The 10,454-nt window shown below is 47.6% G+C and overlaps 1 pseudogene; it reads left to right on the top strand.

The window, feature by feature from the left end:
* The first annotated feature begins 3,161 nt into the window (after positions 1–3,161).
* LOC127672434 (peptidyl-prolyl cis-trans isomerase A-like) lies at positions 3,162–7,163 on the top strand (annotated as a pseudogene).
* The last annotated feature ends 3,291 nt before the right edge of the window (positions 7,164–10,454 follow it).

Below are 10,454 nucleotides of genomic sequence, written 5' to 3'. Positions count from 1 at the left end.
AGAGTTTACAGGGATTTATGTCTAACTTTGGCTTCTGAGACAAGGCAGGAGATGAGGCTTAAGGTCTAGCTCACAGTGGGCTTTCTAGATTCATTTCTTTCTTTCTTTCTTTCTTTCTTTCTTTCTTTCTTTCTTTCTTTCTTTCTTTCTTTCTTTCTTTCTTTCAAGATTTACTTATTATATGTAAGTATACTGTAGCTGTCTTCAGACACTCCAGAAGGAGGGAGTCAGATCTTGTCACAGATGGTTGTGAGCCACCATGCGGTTGCTGGGATTTGAACTCAGGACCTTCGGAAGAGCAGTCATTGCTCTTAACCGCTGAGCCATCTCTCCAGCCCCCCACCCCCACCCCATACCTTTTCTTGAATACCTTCTCTGTGTACAAAACACTCAGTCCATCAAGTGACTGGTTTTCCTTTCTTGATGCTGAGGAGACAGCTAAGCAAGGGAAAAACTCTTCCCTGCCCCTTGCGTGAGGATGTTGGGATTCTGCGCTGGCCGCAGCTCCGGGTTGAATTGTGCCATCTCTGCCTTTGTTATAAGCAGAGCAGGGGGAAATCTCCGAATTTGTCTCTTCAGACAGGCCCTGCCCTGGGAGCTCGTCTTGCTCCTCTAGGTATATAGCGCCCTCTGTTGGCCACCAGAACTAAATGCCCCGGGTCTGCAAATCACGGAGTGATTTTGAACTCTGTAAGCGTTAACCTTCCACCCACTCACCCAATTACCCACTGCTAAGCGCCTGGCTCTGTCTGTCTGGAAGTTCAAGATATGATAATGCACAAAGTGAAATGCTTTTAAAAAGTGTTTAATATATTTCACTGTTGAGTATATATTTTTAAAGATTTCTCTTATTTTTAATTATCTGTATTTATGTATGTCTATGTGTGGTTATGCGCATGTGAATAACTGGAGTCACAGACTCCACCTGTAAGCTACCTGGTGTGGCTGATGGAAACTGAATTCTGGACAACTCCTTTTCTTTAAAAGGTGATACCACTGCTGGTTGGTATCTGGATTGGAACGAGCCTCGTTTTAACTAATTTCTGAAGACTGAGGCTGCGAGGTCTGAGTGTCAAGTAGTCCCGTAAGGGATCATATTTTGCTTTCCCGTGGCCGGACTTTAATGCAGTGCTACACAACGGGCTTAGCTCCTCAGGCGTGGAAGCGGGAGTAAAAACCCCTAGCTCGCTACGTCCCTTCCCTTGTCCTGTGGCTCTTCCTTTCCCCTCCCAAACTGGAAACCTGCTGGTAATAGGCCGAGCCACACACCTTTGATTCCTAGCAATGACCACAGAGAAACATCGCTTTTTCTTGCCCAAACCAAGTTCAGAAAAAAATCGGGTTGTGTTCGCGGGGCCCTCTGGAGGCCAACAGGTGTCATTACATCCCCTCCTCTAAGCCATTAGGAAAGGCTGCGAGGCTCACTGGAAGAAAGGAGGAGGGCAAACTTTTCAGGTTTTTCTTTGCGGGATTTCTGTGTCCTACTAATTTTTTAAACTTATGTTTTAACAGAACAGTTTTTTTGAACCATAATTTACCCACTTAAAGTGCACAGTATAGGTGTTGGCATAGGCACAGTACCATGATCAATGTAAGGCCACTGTCCTCTTCCCTAAATAAATCCCACATCCCCGAAAAAGCAATCCTGACCATTAATGGGAATTCCCTATCTCTGACCTCTTGCAACCATTAATATGCCTTTTCCTGTGGACTTGTCTGTTCTAGATGTTTTGTATACTAGGTGGCCTTTTGATCTGACTTTTTTGTTTTTTACTCTATGTAAATACACGTAGCTGTCTTCAGACACCCCAGAAGAGGGCATCCGATCTCATTACCGATGGTTGTGAGCCACCATGTGGTTGCAGGGCTTTGAACTCAGGACCTCTGGAAGAGCAGCCAGTGCTGTTAACTGCTGAGCCGTCTCTCCAGCCAGTGGTCTGGCTTCTTTTATAAAACAAGCTTTTATTCCTTTTTGTTTACACTTTAATTCGAATTACCATATAATTTATCACCAAAAGTCCAACATTTCCAGATGCTACTCATAGTATTATACCACGGCAATTGGCAGGACCTAGGGCTACCCTTGTCCAGCCAGGGAGGCCACCCCCATATCCAAAGAGAAGAACCGAGTCACCCACGCTTCTCCCCAACTCCCCACCTGCCCACCGCCCCTCCCTAAGCCACAATTTCCAAACCTCGCTCAGCACCCTTCGGCCTCTCAGAGCGCCTCGGTTAATTTCCTTCCAAGGTTGCTAATGCTGTTTACAGCTGAAATATGCTTATGATTTATGGGAAGAAATAAGTCTAATTTCCCCCAAAGAAATGAGAACTGGCAGTTTTGTTTTTCGTTTTTGGGAACCATGATATTTGACTGCGGGGGTGGGGGGGTGGGGGGGACTAGGATAGAAAGCAGAGGCGGAAAGCAACGCCGAGATGATAAATGGGGAAGGGACGGTAGGAGCGATGGGCCATCAGGAAGCGACTCTGGGAGGCTTAATTGGTGGGCCAAGCCTGACGCCTCTGAAAAGGGCAATGTAATTACTTACTATTGCGCTGCCACACGCACCTGGCTCCCTAGCAGCTCTCGCTGTGATGGCCTCCGGGTAAAAGATTCTCCCTGTTTGTAAGCAAATGCAAATGTTATTATTCTTTAATTAAAAATATGTATTGAACCAACATAGAAGTTGCAGGGACGCTGACGTGTCTCTTGCTTAGTGTCAGCCTGTCCATCTGCGCCTGACAAGAGACCTAAAGCACTCTGCAGCAGACACTCTGCCCATTCTTCCTTGCTGCGAGAGGGTTCGATCACACAGCAAAATTTGTTCTCAGAGTTGGCACTGGGGGCAGGGGGAGGGTCACATACACGTGTAATATATTCTACCACAAGAAAGGTGTCCTTGTCTTCTGTCACACTGCAAAGCAGATACAGGCTGCTATGTAAAGGGGAAAATTGTATATTGTAACAAAATATCGTGCGCGCGTGCACGCGCGCACGTATACACACACACACACACACACACACACACACACACGCTTGCATCACACCCTAGGCTCTTAGCAGACCCCTGTCCTCTTGGAGCCTAAATTCTTTAAGGAATTGAATAATTAGACCAAAATTTTGTGTTCTGAATTCACTAATGAGGCCATTTGGACCACCCGCCATGGCGACCGACCGCCCTTTTTTGGAGCCTGGCTTCGCAGGGTTCCGGGAGTCCAGTTCTGGTCCCCACATGCAAATTTGCCCTCCTGGTGTCCCTAGCAGCCTTTGTTTGTGTGTGTTTTGTGTCTGGGCGCATCCATCTGGCTCCCCTTCTGCCACCTTTCCCTTCTGTTTACACCCACCATTCTCAATTTGTCTTCCAGCTCTTTCTGCACCAATTACGCTATAGACAGATTTAGTCGATTTCTGGGCCAGATGCTCAAATACGCCCTTTTCTGCATTGAAAAATACTCAGAGCAGGCCCTCGGCCACCCGTGAGGATTCCCAGACTCGGAGTCTTGAAAAAATTCACGGGAGATTTTCCGATTCTGGTTCTATCCCCCGAATCCATTCATTAGGAACAAAGAAAAAAAAAAAGAAGAGGGTATTGATTTCCCAACAGTTTAAAGAAGATATGGATGTCAGCTAGAGGCCCCAGGGGGTTGTGCAGACAAAATATGAGAAGAGCAGACCCACTTGGAACGTGTCTTTCCTGCTACTGTACTCTGCAGGAGTTTGGCCACGCCCTCTGAGAACAAGGGGCCACCGACCAGCCCCGCCCTCAAGCTTATGAGCTCTTGGCGTTTTATTCCGAGTGGTTTGTGCAAATGCCTTTGTGTTTTCACGCATGTTTAAGACAGAACCACCTTTCCCATCATCTTCGAGGTCTAGGAAAGGGTTCCTTTGAAACAGGTGGGATGTCCCAAGGACTGAAATGAAATCATTCCCAAGATGGGTTTAGAAGATTTCTGACAAGGTAGGAGCCGCATGCTCCAGGATGGCGTGCTCACGGGAGGCTGCACATCCCTCTCAGAGCTACCCACACTCACAGAAGTGGCTCCCCGAAGAGAAGCAAGCCTCAAAATCCACCGTGCCAAATGATTCTAGCAGGTCCCGGGAATCTGTACCCAACTGAATTCCATGCAAGGTCTGACCCCCTGCAAATTCTACCCACCCTGCAACATGGTCTCCCTTTGCCCTCTGACATTCCCGGCTCCCCAGATGGTTGCTCCTTCAAGCTGCCAGGGGAGCGCGTGCAGAATGCTCCACGTGTCTTCAGGTCTAAGGCAGCAGAGCAGAAGGGGAGCCATTATGCTTGGGGCCAGATGGAATATCTTCAAGTAAAAGTATCTATTATTCGCCTGGGGTAATCGTTGTCTCTTCTGCTTTCTGCCTTCGTCTGCTAACCTAGCCCTGGTCCTGGAGGCTTCTAACCTCCGTACAATCTTATCCAGGCCTAGAAGGTTTTCAGCCTCTGAGACTTGCTGCTGAATCGGCTCAGCCTTCCTTGTGTTTTCTGCACTCTAGCTGGCTGGTTCAACTCAGCTGTTGTGGTTCAAACTCTTCTCCCAGCTAATGTATCCAGTCTGTCTTTTCTCTCGGTCTCTGACTTGCTCTGTTTGGCCTCAAACTAACTCTAGCAATCTTTTTCTAATCTTCTGGCTCCTTCTCATTCTCCTGCTTGCTCTGTCTTTACCTGTTCTCTCTGCAGCCTGTCTCGATAAAACTCTCTCAGTAACTCTGCCCCCTTCTCCCTCTCTGTGATGCTCTTCTCCTCTCTCTCTCCTCCCCTCCCCTTCCCTCCTCCCCCCCTCTCCTCCATTGTACTGCTCTCCGAGCACTGTACTTTCTTCTGAGAGATGGGCGTATCCTATTCTGTCAAATCTTTCTCTGATTCGTCACTTTGTCTGCCACTCAATTAGACATCACTTCCCAACATGGGTGCTTCTTCCTACAAACTAACTTTAGCTTCACTGTTTGGGATTACAGGTGAGTACTAAGGGTGTACTAAGGTCTGTATTCCAGCCAGAGGGATTAAAGGGGTGTGCTAAGGGCTGAGTAACACCTTAAGTAGAAGCAGGTTCAAATATCCTGTCACACCTCTGGGCAGCAGGGAGACCTCTGGTCAAGCCTGACGGCAGAAAGAATCTGGTCCAGTACTGACCCAGGTCACTCCAGGAGCCACTGGTGCAAGGACCTCTGAAGGAGAAGAATGCAGTGTCACTGACTGTAGGATAAACCTGAGGATCAAGCCTCTAAACTCCAGCCAGCTCCTGTGCATCCCAATCAACACCTCAAGAAATATATTACATACTTTACACAAACGTCTGCATGTACACACAGACACACACTCGAGCATGCACATATTACATACTTTACACAAACGTCTGCATGTACGCACAGACACACACTCGAGCACACACATATTACATACTTTACACAAACGTCTGCATGTACGCACAGACACACACTCGAGCACGCACACCTCGTTCGTATTGTTTGTTCTGAGCCACAAGGTGCTTCCTGCATCCTGGAGCAGCATCCGTGAAGGACCCGGCGTAAGACAGATCTCTGGGCATCAGCTTCTCAAAGTGAGATGCAGTACTCAGGAAGTCAAAGGCCCTGTGGAGTGTTAGAAATGCAGGGTCCCAGGCTCCACTCACACACTGTGCCCTCTAACCAGATGCCCTTATGGTTTATGCACGTTTAAATATCTAGACTAGTCTAGAGGTTCTGTTCTGCTCCTAACAAACTCCATGAACTAGGATTTCCTAAGCTTTAAGAGTTCAGAGAACTTGCCTGTATCTCTGCATGAGAGAAAACAAAAGCAATTTGGTCCTAGAACCTAGGGCCATTTCTTTAATCAGAGCCTTTCTTGTTAGGTATATGTGCCTCATCTGGAGCCTTTTACTATAAAAGCCAGGGGATTGTTTTGTTTTGTTTTAACACATACATGCATACATACATACAAAGAGAGAGAGAGAGAAAGAGAGAGAGATTGTTTAAATGGGCTGGAGAGGTAATTTGGAGGCTAAGGGTACTGACTATTCTTCCAAGGGACCTGGGTTTGAGTCTCAACACCCACAGGGTAGCTCACAACCTTCTGTAACTCGAGTTTGAAGGGATCTGTTGCCCTCTTTTGGCCTTCATGGGCATTGTATTCATGTGGTACACAGACCATATTGTGATGGTTTGTATATGCTTGGCCCAGGGAATGACACTGTTTGGAGGTGTGGTCTTTTTGGAGGTGGTGTGCCACTGTGGGTGTGGGCTTTAAGACCCTTGTCCTATCTGCCTGGATGTCAGTCTTCCACTAGCAGCCTTCAGGTGAAGATGTAGAACTCTCAGCTCCTCCTGCACCATGCTTGTTTGCATGCTGCCATGTTCCTGCCTTGATGATACTGGACTGAACCTCTGAACCTGAAGCCAGCCCCAATTAAATGTTGTCTTTATAAGACTTGCCTTGGTCATGGTATCTGTTCATTGCAGTAAAACCCTGACTAAGACACCCCTACATATAAAATAAAAACATAGTCTTCTTTTAAAAGTGATTTCTAGGCTTTGGCTTTGCACATGCCACTGTCCTCTGCTACCTCTTGCTGCAGGCATGGTAACCCCACCGAGGATCTCGACATCTCAGCTGGGGGTGAGCCCTTAGGTTGCAACTCCTTCAAGCTACTTGCTGAAAAAGTTCCAAAGTCAGAGGAAAACATTGACGCTCTGAGCATGGCGGGAGGAAGGGTTTGGATAGAAGCATTCCTCTTTTTTGTGGAATTATTTCAAAATTCCTGTGCCTGGGTGGTGACTTCACAGGCCCTAGTGATGCTGGCGGCAGGTCCATCTACAGAGAGAAATTTGAGGATGAGAACTTCATCCTGAAGCACACAGGTCCTGGCATCTCGTCCATGGCAAATGTTGGGTCAAACACCAATGGTTCCCAGTTTTTTATCTGCAGTGCCAAGACTGAGTGGCTGGATGGGAAGCCTGTGGTCTCTGGGAAGGTAAGAGAAGGGATAAATATTGTGGAAACCACGGAACGTCTGGGTCTACGAATGGCAACATCAGCAAGACCATTTCCACAGCAGACAGCTCTATTCTTTTGACTTGTGGGCACATGGGAGACCACAAGTCTCCTGTAGCTCAGGAGAGCACCCCTACCCCATCTGTTCACAGTACCCTGTAATCTCTGCTCTCACTGAAGTTCTTGGGGTTCCATATTTTCCTCATTCTCCTCCAAGTCTAGCTGGATTGCAGACTTACATTTATTACTATGAATAAAAACTAAATAAGAAAATGAAACAAAACAAAAAGTGGTTTCTAAAGAGTAGTGATACTTTAGTGGGGAAGGGAAGGGCTGTAACTGCAGGCAAATCCCAGCTCCCTGGCAATCAGACATGATGGCCCTGTGTCCTTCCAGCAAGCACTCTGCTTTCTCAAGGGAAGTATTTGCAAATCATAAGCACACCACTCCACTCCTCTAATCCTGACAGCCGGCTAGAGCCTGGGACATAAAGAAAATGGCTGTTCGCTGGCCAGTACTACAACCCGGATAAGGGCTATAACATGGTTCAGTAGGTAAAAGTGTCTGCTGGTGACACACGCCTTTAATCCTAGCACTTTGGAGGCAGAGGCGGGTGGATCTTTGTAAGTTCAAGGCCAGCCTGGTCCACCAAGCAAGTTCCAGGATAGACAAAGCTATGTAAAGAAACCCTGTCTCGAGAAAACACACACACACACACACCACATACAGAGTGCTTGCTGTCAAGCCTGGAGACTTGAATTTTCTTTCAAAATCCCACATAATAGAAGGAGACAACGGACCCCACATGGAGTTCTCTGACCTCCATGTGTATGCCACAGTGGACATTCATACATAGATAAAGCTAAACAAAAAACAAAAAAACAAAACAAACAAACAAACAAAAAAACAAAAAAACAAAGACAAAAACCATAGACATAATCATACAACCTGGGCAGAAGTAACTGTTATGGCCAATGTTTCTGGCTCTAGGCATCTGGCTTCCCTCCCTCAAGAGAATGTATACATCTCTGTTACTAAAGGAACATCACTCCATAGCAAGAGTCACCAGAAAGCACCCGCCACGGGCACAGGCTTTGACCGCAGTGGAGAAGGCAAATGACAAAAGACGGTTCTGCCCCGAGGCCGCAGCCTGGACTCTGTGGAAGGCTGTGTGTGGGACTTCTCACACTGTGCAATGGTGGGGCTTTCTTAGACTGAAGCAGACTCCCTGGGCCCTTCTGCCCAGATCTCCATTCCCCCCTTTCCAGACTGAGCCTTTGGCCTTGCACATGCTGGGCAAATACTCTATCCCTGAGCCACACTCCAGCCAGCGCTTTCTTTGCTTGTATTTGTTTTTTGTGTGTTTTAGATTTATTTGTTTTGTCTGTGTGTGAGTGTTTTGCCTACATGTCTCTACATGTACTGTGTACACGCCAATGCCTATAGAGGGCAGAGAGGGCATTAGATCCCCTGGACTGGGAACTGAGCTGTGTCCTCCCCAAGAGCAACCAGAACTTGCCCCTTCTCATTGCATAGTTTACCTTTGAAAACTGAGCCATGGCTGCTATAGTCAGACTCCAGTGATGCCCACAACCTTAGGCACAGGCTTGCTAAACTGCCATGGCGCCCCTATGTTAACCTGTGGCCACCAAACTGCTCAGCCACTGTACGCCTGTGTCTCCTGCCACCGCAGGTATGCAGAGAGTGAGGAGAAGCACGCCCACTTGCTTTCCACGTGCCACACTGAAGGCCCGAAGGTCTGTGTGTTGCTGGAGGTGATGCCACATTAAGTGTGGCCAGTTGATGTACAAACTGGAAACTGGCAAAGGAAAGGTTTCCTCTCTGTTGGCTTTCGGAGCCGGAGCGACTTTGCCCGAGCCATCTGCCTACCTCAGATGCTTTCTTTTGACCTCTCAGTTGTTCTATGGAAAGATAAGGAAGTTTAGCCGGGCGGTGGCGGCACACGCCTTTAATCCCAGCCCTCGGATGGGCAGAGGTGAGTTGATTTCTGAGTTCCAGCCTGGTCTACAGAGCAAATTCCAGAACATCCAGGAGGGCTACCCAGAGAAACATTGTCTCAACAAACAAACAAATAAACAAACAAACAAACAAAGGAAGCCCTGGACTAGCCTGTTGTAGGCTCTGGGCTTCACACAATCCTCTGAGGCTATGCAGAATAATTACCCTTTGGTTCTGAAACAGTCTTGTTTCGTCTGACTTTTCCTTTTGCTGCAAGCACTCTTGAGAAGTTCTGAGTTAGGGCCAGGAGTTAACAAAGAGAAAGGAAGCCTGTCGAGAAAACCAAGGTATCAGATGCACAGGCGTTCAAGGACAGAAGCCATGACTGGAGACTTAGATAGCTGCGACAAATACTTTATATAAACCAATGTAAAGGGAGAAAAGGCTGATTTGGGCTTCAAGTCACATTATGTGGTTGCTTGGTTTTGAGCTTGTGTCAAAGAACATCGTGGAGGGAGTGTATGGTTGGGCAAGGCTGTTCACCTCATGGTGGCCAGGAACCAAAATGAGACTGGAGGATGTTCCTAGTAACCTAACTCTTTTTCAATGGTCTTTGTGGGGGGTTGTTACCCACAGGTTGAGAACCACTTTGCTAACGGTTTCTCCCATCTCTTAGTAGTAACCCAAACTGGCAACTATGTCTTTATCCTCTGAGTCTTCCAGGATATGGAGGGGCATTTTAAGATTCAAGCTGTCAAAGTAACAATCCACAAAGATCTTGCCTTCGGCTTGAGCTGTGGACAGAACCTAGACATGGATGGGAGGGAAGGAGGGACGGATGAACGGAGCAGGGGGTTAGCTCTGCTCAGCATCCTGCTGTTACGGCTTGAAATGCTTCAAACACGGGGTCTGCTTGGAACCTCCCCACATCGCGTACCACGTCTTTGGTCCACCAGGCCTGTTCTGCCATTTTGGGTTTGGTTTTTCTTTTCTTTCTTTTTTTCTTCTTTTTTTCTGAGACAGGATTTCTCTGTGTAGCCCTGGCTGTGCTGGAACTCACTTTGTAGACCAGGCTGGCTTCGAACTCGGAGATCCGCCTGCCTCTGCCTCCCAAGTGCCGGGATCAACGGCGTGCGCCACCACCGCCCGGCTGCTTTTCGTTTTTTTTTTTTTTTTTTTTTTTTCCAAGGCAGCCCAGGCTGGCCTATAACTCACTCTGGATCTGAGATCCGCCTGCTTCTGCCAGGATCCCGACTGCAGGGATCAAAGGTGTGTACCACCACCACTTGGTTTCTGTTCTGCTTTTCATGGGAATCAAACTGCATGTAATGTGACAGCCTGCTGGACGCTAGGAGATCATCAGTTGCAGACAGTGGCTGCCGTAAAAAGGAATGTGAGGCCCACTGTGTGGGAAAGGGTTAACTTGGGGACACTATTTTAGCATTTGGGGAGCGCGTGCTCATTGGATAGCCAAACTGCTTAAGAGGAAAATTA

This window comes from Apodemus sylvaticus, chromosome 22, assembly GCF_947179515.1.
Source record: "Apodemus sylvaticus chromosome 22, mApoSyl1.1, whole genome shotgun sequence".
Taxonomy (NCBI): domain Eukaryota; kingdom Metazoa; phylum Chordata; class Mammalia; order Rodentia; family Muridae; genus Apodemus; species Apodemus sylvaticus.
The sequence above is the reverse complement of the archived record's forward strand: the minus strand, read 5'-3'. Positions and strand labels throughout refer to the sequence as shown.